This window comes from Ornithorhynchus anatinus, chromosome 5, assembly GCF_004115215.2.
Source record: "Ornithorhynchus anatinus isolate Pmale09 chromosome 5, mOrnAna1.pri.v4, whole genome shotgun sequence".
NCBI lineage: Eukaryota > Metazoa > Chordata > Mammalia > Monotremata > Ornithorhynchidae > Ornithorhynchus > Ornithorhynchus anatinus.
Window position 1 is genome coordinate 24,996,220 of NC_041732.1, and position 12,211 is coordinate 25,008,430.

The following is a 12,211-nucleotide window of genomic DNA, read 5'->3' on the forward strand; positions in this document are numbered from 1 at the left end:
ATTCTTATTACTAACTTTATTTTGCAAAGAAAACAAAGTCTGCACAAATTAAGCACTCAATAAATAAGAGGGATTGAGTTAGGACCCAAAGTTTCAGCCTCTGGTTCTTTAGTTTATTACACCCCCACAGCAAGTAATGTTTTAAGGAGAAAGGAACATCACTTTAATAGGAGTAATGCAGATCCTGAGATTAAATTCCTTAAGGTGAGTTACCCTTAACCACTGGCTAATTGAAGAGCTGTCACTTCCTTGGTAAAAAAAAATATATATATATATATATATTTTGATATAAAGACTACCAGCATCTTAACCTCTTTAAATGTGATTTTCCCATGCATTTTTACATGAAATAAATCCCACACCTTTTTCTAAATTTTACCATGAAAGGCCATTCATTGACCACTAAGCCATTTGATGAACACAACTCAGTCACACCCTCTACATAAAAATGAGTAGCTGATCTGTGCAGGAACAAAATTTGTTTTAAATCTCCATGTAGCTCGACTCCATAACAGGCTAGAGACTCAGTGTTTGATCTCCCAAAATATACCCTCCTTCAAAACTTTGGGAAAAGAAAAAAAATGAGAAATGAATGGGAATAAACAATTGAATATATTGAATAACCATGTGCACTGAGAGTTTGGGGGCTTCTAGACATTTAGACTCATTATTTAAAATCTAATGCAGAAAATTTAAGCCAGTCCAGAGGGGTTTTCTACTTTAAGAGGACATGAAGGAAATTGTTTGCTATTTGATTAAGCCACATACAAAAGTTCCATCAGCATCCTGATTATCTGGAAGGAATTAAGTGGTAGGGGCTTTGGGAGCCTCAGCATTAAGGAAATCTTCTTGTATTATTATGTATATGATCTAGAACATGCGGGGCGGATCATCTGGGAATCTGGATTACAAAAGTTTAGTTTATAAAATACTCCAGGATTGCCTGTAGCCTGGCAAGAGAAGAGTCCGATTAGGATGGAAATGCCAATTACTGAATAATTTTTTTATGGTATATGTTAGACGCTTACTATGTGTCAAATACTGTTCTAAATGCTGAGGTATATACAAGTTTATCTGTGTGGACACATCCCTTTCCCAGATGGGGCTCACAGTTCAAATAATAATATAATAATGTTGGTATTTGTTAAGCGCTTACTATGTGCAGAGCACTGTTCTAAGCACTGGGGTAGATACAGGGTAATCAGGTTGTCTCACGTGAGGCTCACAGTCTTAATCCCCATTTTACAGATGAGGTAACTGAGGCACAGAGAAGTTAAGTGACTTACAATCACACAGCTGACAAGAGGCAGATTGGGATTCGAACCCATGACCTCTGACTCCCAAGCCTGGGCTCTTTCCACCGAGCCATGCTAAATAGAAGAGAGTAGGATTTAAAACCAGTTTTACAGTTGAGGAAACTGAGGCATAGAGAAGTTAAGTGACTTATCCAAGGTTACACAGCAAGCAATTCACAGAGTCAGGTTTAGAACTGAGGTCATCTGGCTCCCAGGCCCATTCTCTTTCCACTAAATGAATGTGCACTATTTTTACTTGCCATTTCTCTTCCTATTTTACTTTAGAGTCTAATCTCTACCCTAGCCCCAAATGAGAAAGACAGGTCCCTAATTACCCTACCACCATCAACTTTGCCATCATTTCAGCATCCCTATTGTCCTTTATCACAAGCACTTTTTCTCCTGTTCTGAAGAAATTTCAGGTCCTTAAGCAGGGCTGGGCAAATTATGGCTCATGGGATTCTCACCTGGCTATGAGTCATCTATGGATATTATCAGTAAACTCACAGCCTGCTGCTCAGTGCTGCTCATAAAACCCTACCACCACTCTCTCACCGATGGCCTGAAGGACTTTTCAAGAGGCCCACCACAAAACTATGTGTCAGGTGCCTTCAGTCAAAGTAATTCTTCACTTTACTCCCAGTTCTAGAGGGAGTTTAGTCTGATATGTATAAAGAATAAAACAGCCCTTTCTGTTACTCTTCCCTTCCTCCTGCAGTCCTGGAGTAGAGGGTTTGGGGCTAGCAATGTCTTCCCAAAGGACAGCTGTATTTCAGTAGCAAGTAAAATAATCCCTGACTGGAGGTGAACATATGTCATTTTGTGAGTGTCTTTTGATAAGTTCTCTGGGATGAAAACTGGTTGTATGTGTGTGCGTGCACTGGGGGTGGAGGGGATGTTATATATAAGCACTCCTTAGTGTTGATGAGCTGACATGTTTCAGAACCTCATGGTTGGTAATGTTGCCTCTCTTATATTGAGCCTGTTCACACAGTTTGTGGAAGAGGGTCAATTGCACATGGAAGGGATATTGTCATCAGTAATGTCATTTTTCAAAATGCCTCTCTCTCTCTCTCTCTCTCTTTCTGGGATTGTTACTTATCATATGAAATGAGCAGAAAAATGCTTTAAGCTTAAAGGTCTAACACTGTACTGGCTGTTGGTAACTTTCTCCAGGGAAACTCCAGCTATACTTTAGGGGATTCCCAACACAAGCTTTTTTTTTTTCCTAAAAAGGTTTGTGGTAAAAAGTTCTGGAAACTGATTACAACCCTCGATTTCATTTTGAAGAGCTCTGTGCCAATCTTTTTAGCATTTGCTTTGTTTACATTCATGAGGGCTGAGAACAAGTCTTGAGCTGCAGTTTGGGTTTAAAAAAAATAAAAATAAAAGGTTTTTGTTAAGCACCTACTATGTGCCAAGCACTGTTCTAAGCGCTGGGGTAGATACAAGGTAATCAGGTTGTCCCACATGGGGTTCACATTCTTAATCCTCATTTTACAGATGAGGTAACTGAGGCACAGAGAACTTAACTGACTTGCCCAAAGTCACACAGCTGACAATTGGTGGAGGCAGGATTAGAACCCGTGACCTCTAAATCCCAAGCCCATGTTTTTCCCACTAAGCCATGCTGCTTCTCTAAAAGTGCATCTGATCCCAAGCACGGATTCATGATTAATTTTACATCTCATTCAATCAATGGTTGGTGTTTATTAAGCACTTATTATGTGCAGAGTACTGTACTAAGCACTTGGGAAAGTACAATACAGCCTCTCCACAAAGACCATATGTAGAGTAGTAGGTTTCTTTAGCACCAACCCATTACTCTCTCATTTCAAATGCTGTCAGAGGCAACAGAAACAAATGACAGCATTTTGTTGAAGTGAATAGTTTTTATTTTTCCATGAAGTCCACTTGGTTCCCTAAAAGAAGTTATTTCCTGACATCATATTGGTGAACACTGTACTTTCCGAAAGGTCTGTAATTTACTTCAGGGCAATATTTGTTAGCGCTCATGGAGTGTGAGGGCACTGTGGTCAGATCTCTAAATGATCCAACTTGAAATTTAGACTTTGACTGCTGTCCATCTTTAAATGCATGTATCTTTTTTTAAAATAGTGTTTGTTGAGTGCTTACTATGTCCCAGGAGCTGGACTAAGTGCTGGGATAAATATAAACTAATTAAATGGGACATAATTCATGTCTTACATGGGGCTCACAATCTTAATCCCCATTTTACATATGAGGCAACCAAGGCACAGAAGAGTTAAGTGACTTACCCGAGGTCACACAACAGACAGGTAGTAGAACCGGGATTAGAATCTCTATAATGTGAGGAATACTTGAGGATGATATTTATCTATCTAGATAAACATATAAGAAAAGATAATACTGAAAAATATTGGGAAAAGGAATTTTTCCTTGTTCTTTATTAAAATTTCTTTCACACTCTATTCAAGAGCACCATTATTGCCCCTTGTATTTGACAATCATATTTTTTACTACTGTAATTACTGTACTTGCTAATTTATTATTGTAATATGTAATGGATGCATTTATTTCACATTACCCAGATGTTTTAAGTAATTAGCTAGTATTTAAAAAAAATGTAGCAGACATTTTAATGCCAAGTTCTAAACTTTATTAGCCAGCCAGCACATCTTTTTTTTGTTTTGTCTGTTTTTTTGCTTTTGTTTTGTTTTATTTTTTTTGTTTTGTTTTATTTTTTTTTAATGGGTACATTGAAGGACAAAGGACAAGTAATTTTCAATGTCACTGAGAAGAGAATCTATGATTCTGGGCTTGTTTTGTCTTTGTAAAGAGTGACATCACATCTTTCAGTTGAGAGGTAAAAATCCAACAATTTATTGATGGAATTTCTGAGGAGTTGTGGGGGAACTGATAATGCCAGTCTTTTCAGTCGGATCAAGGATGATTGACTAAGGGGGAAAGGCAGACTCAAAGTTATTTAAGTTGAAGAGGATGGGATCAATTTAGGATTTGTGGCTAGCAACTCTGGTGTCCTGCTTAAACAATTTTTTTGGTTTATTTTTCATCTAAGTGGCAGTGAAAAGTTGATCAAAGAGAAAGGGTGTCAAAAATGGTCTATAATAGTAATTGCATTCAGCACTTACTATGTGCAGAGCAGGGTACTAAGCACTGGGAAAGAACACAAGGTGCAAATTAGACATCATCCTTATTCCTCAGGAGGCTCTCCATCTAATATGATAGGGGAGACGGGACTGAGGATGGACACATAAGGAGAGACAACATAAAAACAGAAACAAATATAGGTAGAATGCCGTGTTAAGGGGAGCAGAATGTCAGGCTCCTCACAGCTCAGACTCCACAGCCACAGCTGCAGTAACCACTACAGCATCAGCTTCCACAGTCTTCCCGATAGATGTGTGCTGTTCATTTTATCATTTATTTATTTATTACTTAACATTGATGTGTCTACTTGGAGTATAGTGTTGTATTAGATGCTGGTGAATATAGAAAAAAATATTCATTGAAGAGTGTCCCTACACCAATCAGTGGTATTTACTTGGCACTTACTGTGTGCAAAATAGTGTAGTAAGCACTGGGAGAGTACAATAGGGTTAGGGACATTGTCCCTGCTCTCAAAGTTCTTGCAATCTAGGAGGGAGAGAGAAGCTTTAAAATTTTACAGTTAAGGGAAGTAGGGGAGTATAAGGGTGTGTACATAAATGTTTACATTATATGTTATAAATTACTTATTCATACTAATGTCTTTCTCCTCCATTAGACTGTAAGGTCATAATGGGCAGGGAACATGTCTGCTAATTCTGTTGTACTATACTCTCCCAAGCCCTTAGTACAATGGTCTGTATATAGTGAGCACTCAATAAATATTATTGATTCATTGATTAATGGATTGTGGGGGTGGGGGATAGGTGAATACTTAACTTTTTAGGGGGAACAGACTCAAGCACATGGGTGACACAGAGGGGAGGGAAAATATGATGGGTGATAAGAGACTAGCTAGGGAACGCTTCCTAGAGAAGATTTTCTTATCTAAGGAGGCAGATCAAACTAGAAACAATTAAACATCAAAGTTAGCCCTTCTCTTCTAGACTGTAAGCTCAATGTAGGCAAGGAATGTGTCCACCAACTCTGTTATAGTGTACTCTCCCAAGTGCTTAGTACAGTGCTCTGCACCCAGAAAGTGCTCAATAAATATGATTGATTTATTGATTGATTCACTCCTCAAAAATAGAAAAATCTCCAGTGACCTAAATACTTTAAAAGTTACAATCTCATCTACGTTCCTCTCTTGTGGCAGGTGGAGGTGAAGAAGGAGCTCGAACTTTGTGAAGGTAAATGGGACTTGTAGGGAGGGCAAGAGAGGCTGAATCTGTGGGCCCCCAAACATCTCAATCCCAATGACAAAAGCTCAGGACCATGTTCTCATCTTCTCCTGTCTTTTGCTGCAGTGGTGGTGGTCACTGTGGGGTGGGTAGGTGGAGGGCATAGAGTAGGGAAGATCTCAGTCATTGCAGTGCTGGGCTTCACTCCTACCTCAAATAAAGCCCAAAACTGAGCATTACAGTGATACATTGGGCCTTTCACTGAAAAACCACCAAACTCATCTGAAATTTTGTAAGGTTGTTAGTCATTTGATACTCCTGCTTTTCTTTTGTTTTGTTTTTTCATGATTTGGCATCACAGTTCAGAGTCTGAAGTAATTGACTACGAAAAGCAAATCTGTGCTTGGAGAAATCCCAGGCCATTCATATCTGACAGAGTTTTGATGCATTATGAGACAAACAGAATCTTAAGAGTCCTTCCCAACCCAACCCAAAATCCTGAGTTTATATAATGTGTAATAGCACTAAACAAAGAATATGCTCAAGTTCAAAGTCATCTGAGAATGAATAAATATTTGGGGAATTATTCATTTCATCACTTCAATAGGAGACAGGTTGTAAAAATTAATTTCTTGAGGTTCCTTATTTTGAAGTTGTTGATAGGTGTTAATCTCCTATAGAAATCCCTCCCTCCCTTCCGAAAGAACTTTAGATCATCATTAGTAAGGTACATTATATATTGATCGTTTTTGTCTGCATTACCACAACTGCATTTTCCTAGTACAAGCATGGATCCCTTTTAAAAATGCTCATTTTATGGTGTCTTTTTTTCTTTTCCTTCAAGTGACCTGGAGGGCAAATTGCTCCCCCCTCATCCTCCTCCCTTCTCCAAAAAGGAAACGTTAGGGAAATGGAGAGAAGAGGGGAAAAAAAAAGTCTCAACTCCGCCCTAATTTTGCTGTCCGGAAGAGTTGCGATTTTTATCTGCCAGGTGAGCGGTTAGGCTCCAGGTAAACTTGTGATGAAGAAGTGACTAATGACTAATCAAAATTCCCTTGACCTCAGGGAGTTGTGTTTGCAGGTGTAAGAATGCAGAGGCTGGGTGCTTTGCACCGACTTGATGCAATTAGTCAATCACTTTGATTCAAATAAGTACAAACCTGAATCTTTGCCTGAACTGAAAGAGTTTGATTAACTCCCTTTCTAAAATGATAAAAAGAGACTTTTCTCCCACCCCCTCCCTTTATATTTTTGCAGCTGTTTTTTTTTTTTTCCTTCTCTTGATTCTAGTTGGGGCAGGAAAAGAGTCAAGTCAGAGGGAGAAAGTTTCTTTGCATGCTATTTCCAGCCAGAGTGGAAAGTGTGGAAATTTCCTATGGGAACCATTTCCATGCAGACTTCTGGCCTAATTTTGCAACCCAAATAGGTTGTGAAAACCAGCAGAAAATGAGTGAAGGTGAAATCAAATTGGCCCCAGCTGATCCTATGACATTTAAAAGACATCCCACTCATTTCACTCCTGGGAAAACAAAACAAAAAAACCCTCAAAGAAAGTATTTTAAGGTCGGGTACTTAGCACACATCTTAGTAAGGTGGAGGGCTGTTGTATGAAACAAAACGATCTCCTCTGTCAGAAATCTTTCCTTTTCCTTCCACTATATATTTCCTTAGCACCCCAGATTTTGTACCCAGAGGGTATCTGATACGTGCTGGGGAAGCTGTGTGGCCTAATGGAAGGAGCACAGGCTGAGGAGTCCAAGAACCTGGGTTCTAATTCCAACTTCATCACTTTTCTGCTGTGTGACTTTGGGTAAATCACTTCTTAAATTATCTGTGCCTCAATTTCCTCAAATAGACCTCATCTGTAAAATGGGGATTAATTCTGTGGACCTGATGTGGGATCTGGACTGTGTCCAACCTGATTAACTTGTATCTGTCTCAACACTTAGTACAAGTACCTAGTATACAGTAAGCCCTTAACACATACCATCTATAAAAGAGTGATTAAAACCTACTCTCTCCGACTTAGACTGTGAGCCTCATGTGAGAAAGGGACTGTGTCCAACCTGATCATTTAGTACAATGTTTGGTACATAGTAGGTGCTTAATGAGCATATTAGTAATAGCAATAATAATTATGCTTTGGGGGCTGATTTACCCCTAGGTGTTTTTTCTATCAGACAATCCAGTTTGGGGTAGTCTTTTCCCTGTCGTGTGTGTGTCTGTGTGTCTCAGGGTGGGATGGGGGGAGAATTCAGCAAACGATAGTCCTGTCCACCTTATTAACTGAGTGCCATATGAATAATGCTGTAAAGTCTCCTTCTCTGGAGATTTTGAGAGGATTGAAGGCAGCTATCTTTCTGTCAGGAAGCAGAGGGAAAAGCCAGCTGTCCTAATGAGATTCCTTCCCTGTGTGATTCCAGAGTGAAAGACTAATCAGTTTGTAATGCTCAGGATGGACTATTATGGAAAGGAAACCCAGAGAATTTTCAGCAGCTGTTTTTATCCCTTCATGTTCAAAGAGGGTGGGGGTAGAGGGGGTGGGGGAAAGAGCATCTCACAGAAACGAACCTCATCAACTCCCTTTCCCTCCACACCAGTCACCCAGGTTCTGTTTCCATGGTGTTGACCAACATCTCCAGATCTATGTACTATCTGAGATTTAATTTCCTGCCATCACCTCCATGGCCTATCAGCATGGTTAAACAAACCTGTCCAGTTCCACTCTTTGTGACAGACTTTATCTTCCTGGTCAAACTCAGTTGGTCTCATCAATTTCCAATACCCTTTCAGGAAAGAACAGAAGCCAACCAAAGTATACATGTCCCATTCAGAATGCAATTTCGAATCCTGAATTACCATTTTGTCAACTGGCAAAATGGCTAAAAAAAAAATTTTTTTAAAATTGTTTTCCAGATTTCCTCACAGGATTGTCAAGGGAGAAATGTAGGACTGGGCATACCATGTTTGGAAGTGGAGGAAAGTTTAGAAAGGCCTGATGTTGTGTCTGGATCCAGAGGATCAATTTTCAGAGAACTTTGGAGATCCAGTTAAGATTTTTTGCTTGTTTCTTGAATTATCAGGGTTGAGTTGGTGAACTATTAATTCTAGGAGGAAGAGAGGAAAGTTCAATAGTGAATGTTCTGGGAGACTAAATGTGATTTAGAAGGCTTCTGCAGAGAGAAGCAGTATGGCCTATGGATAGAGCATGGGACTGGGAGTCAGAAGGACCTGGTTTTTAATTCCAGTTCCACCACTTGTCTACTGTGTGATCTTGGGCAAGTCAGTTCACTTCTCTGAGCCTCAGTTATCTCATCTGTAAAATGAGGATTAAGACTTTGAGTTTCTTGGTAGATGTGGACTGTGTACAACCTGATTACCTTGTATCTGTCCCAGTGCTCCATACAGTGCCTGACACATAGTAAATACTTAGTAAATACTACAAGAAGAACAAATATCTTAAGAAGAAAGGAGAGTCTAACTCTGTTGTGTTGTGCTGTGGATAAACTAATGGTGTGGTTAATCTGTAATGTGCCATCCTTGATGATTTGGGATTAGAATGGAGAGCTATCTTTTTTTCTTGGAAAGCCAAGTTGAAAATCTGTTCCATTTGAAATGCCTTCATTCTCATGAGGGCAGGGATCGTGTCTACAAACTGTTTAGTACTTTCCAAATACCGTAGATGGATTGATTGATTGGAAACTACCCAGAATCCAAGTGGGGATTTACAAACTCGGAGCCACCTTGCCACTTGTTGCTCTGGGCTCTGCAGAAGACTGCTCAGGCCCGAAGTAAACTTCTCTCCTCTTTCCAGTCACCGCAGGAGTTAGAGATCAAGCACTGTCCTGATTTGCACACTTATTTCTTGGAAATGGTTGAACACTGGGCAGGCAGCAGGATTTGGGTTCCAATGACTGTGCACGGCCCTGGGAAGAATGTTAGAACTAGGACTGCTATTTGTTTGTATACCTTTCTGTTTCCTTGTGATTAATTCTTCCAGTGCTGTGCCTTGTCTATAATATATTCTCTGCCTAAATACACACATGCATGCATACACAGTCACAAACATGAAGGTCTTTGTTACACACACACACACACACACACACACACACACACACAAATTTCCCTGTTATCTACACCCTCCTTTGAAATATAGCATTTTGATAGAGGCTTGTCTTCCACACTTTGCCATGAAAATGTAGTGGAACACCTCTTTGGGCCCCTAGCTTTTTGGAGTTAACATTATTATTGTTGTTATTATTACTATATTTTTAATGGTATTTGTTAAGCACTTACTCTGTACTAGGCATTGGTGCTGGGATAGATACAAGATAGGTTGGACCCAGTCCACATCCAACATTGGGCTCACAGTATTAATCCCCATTTTTCAGATGAGGTAACTGAGACAGAGGAAAGTTAAGTGATTTGCCTGAGGTCAAACAGCAAACAAGTGGCAGAACCATGGTTACAACCCAGGTCCTCCTGTTCCCAGCCGGGCCTCCTGTTCCCAGTAACCTGCATTGCAAGATAATTTGCAAGATTATCAGATATAGTATGAGGGATGAATCAATCACTAATATTTACTGAGCACTCATTTTGCACAAAGCACTGTACTAAGCTTTTGAGAGAGTAAAATGCTTTGGTCACACAATCCCTGCCCTCAAGGACCTTTCTTTTTGAAACCTCTTCAGCAGTAGACTACCCTTCCACTAAGATTTCCTCTAACACATAGGGTAGATATTTGTTGCATCTGTAAATAACTTTTTCCCAAGACCAAGAGACAGATCGTGGTAGCAAGCCATGTGGCTCATTATAAATACAATTTTGTCTTCCATTTCTTAATGTCTTATCTTTTGAACTAGGAGAGTTTATTAAAGAAGCCTCTGGGGATTGGCCTTTTCACCACAGAGATCAAAATGCTTGCCCTCCCACACCTAATGTAGACAATAGTGCCAAAAATCAAACTAATAATTACTCAGAGAGCAGATATAGTACTCCCAGGTGTTGTGATAATTGTCTACATATCTCCTCCTTATTGCTCTTACTTCAACTGAGACTTGATAAACATTTCTAGGGAATAAAAGGTTAAAGGTCTCTGCTTATTTCTTTAAATTGTGATTTTTTTTGTTTCAGTAGATCTATTGGAGGAAAGTTTTAACTCATATTTCAGGCAATCATTTTTTCCCCAAGTTGATTTTTCAGAATAAAATTCTGTATTTGCCATTTAAATCCCTTGGCCCAAAGTTGTTCCATAACCCATGGTCTCATTGGGCTGGGAGGGTCAATGTCACAATAAGGAGGCACGCGAGTCTTATCTACTCACTCAGAGAAGCAGCGTGGCATAGTGGAAAGAGCATGGGCTTTGGAGTCAGGGCTCATGAGTTCGAATCCCAGCTCTGCCACTTGTCAGCTGTGTGACTGTGGGCAAGTCACTTAACTTCTCTGTGCCTCAGTTCCCTCATCTGTAAAATGGGGATTAAGACTGTGAGCCCCACGTGGGACAACCTGATTCCCCTGTGTTTACCCCAGTGCTTAGAACAGTGTTCTGCACATAGTAAGCGCTCAATAAATACTATTGAATGAATGAATGAATGAACAAATACCAACATAATTATTATTATTAACAGTCCAGGAACTCTGATGTCCTATATCAACCAATTAGCTAAATCTTTGCTGCTTCCCTTCTCACCTCTCCAAACTCTCCAACCTCATTGCCAACCTGGACAACCTCAAGGAATTTAGCAGTGTTCATGGAAGAAAACACCATTGAAGCAGGGAGGAAGACTGAACCAGTGGGTATTAGCTGTCAATCAATGATATTCCCAGCCTGATATGAAAGAGGATACAAAAACCAAAGACTGCTACTTTATCTCCACCAGTCCAACTGAGCAGTGTCAAGGTGAACTGGGTTCAAATGGGACAAAACCTCCAAGTACCGACTGCCATTTTGCTTGATGGAAAAACAGTCCTGGGAATTCAACAGACGTTAAGCAGCAGGAAGGATTGCTTCAGTTTTTTGGGGTTTTTTTTCTGGCATGCTATGCACTGCCAGTTGTAGGGCATCATATCAAGTTTCCAGTCCATTTCTAAAGGATATACTTCTGGTGATTAGGGACCCAGGTTGAACACAGATTCTACCTCCAAGCCTGGAAAGTTGCATGTCAACAAATCTTGATTCAAACAAAAATTCTCTTCTCTAGCTCTTTTAACTCACTATTTTAGTCCTTTGAAGTGACTCACTGTAATGAATGATCTCGATAATATGACTCTTAATCCTCTTGGTTTCATTTCACACAGCATTAGCAACAGTTGGGAAATTCTTTTAGGCTCTGTCCTTTATTGAGAAATCTCCTAGCTGCAGTCTGATTCTTCATCTCTGTGAATCTAAAGCTTTTGCCCCCAAAATAATGCAAACAGCAACAACAAAAAAAGAAAAGGGAAATGTATGAAAGATACTTTAAATCTCTACCTCGCAGTTTCTTTTTTTCACTTTACAATGAATGAGTGATTATTCTGTGCCCAATGTGAAAGCCAGAGCTTTTAAGCATGGTTTTGGCTTTTGAATTCTGAATAATGGATGTTTTT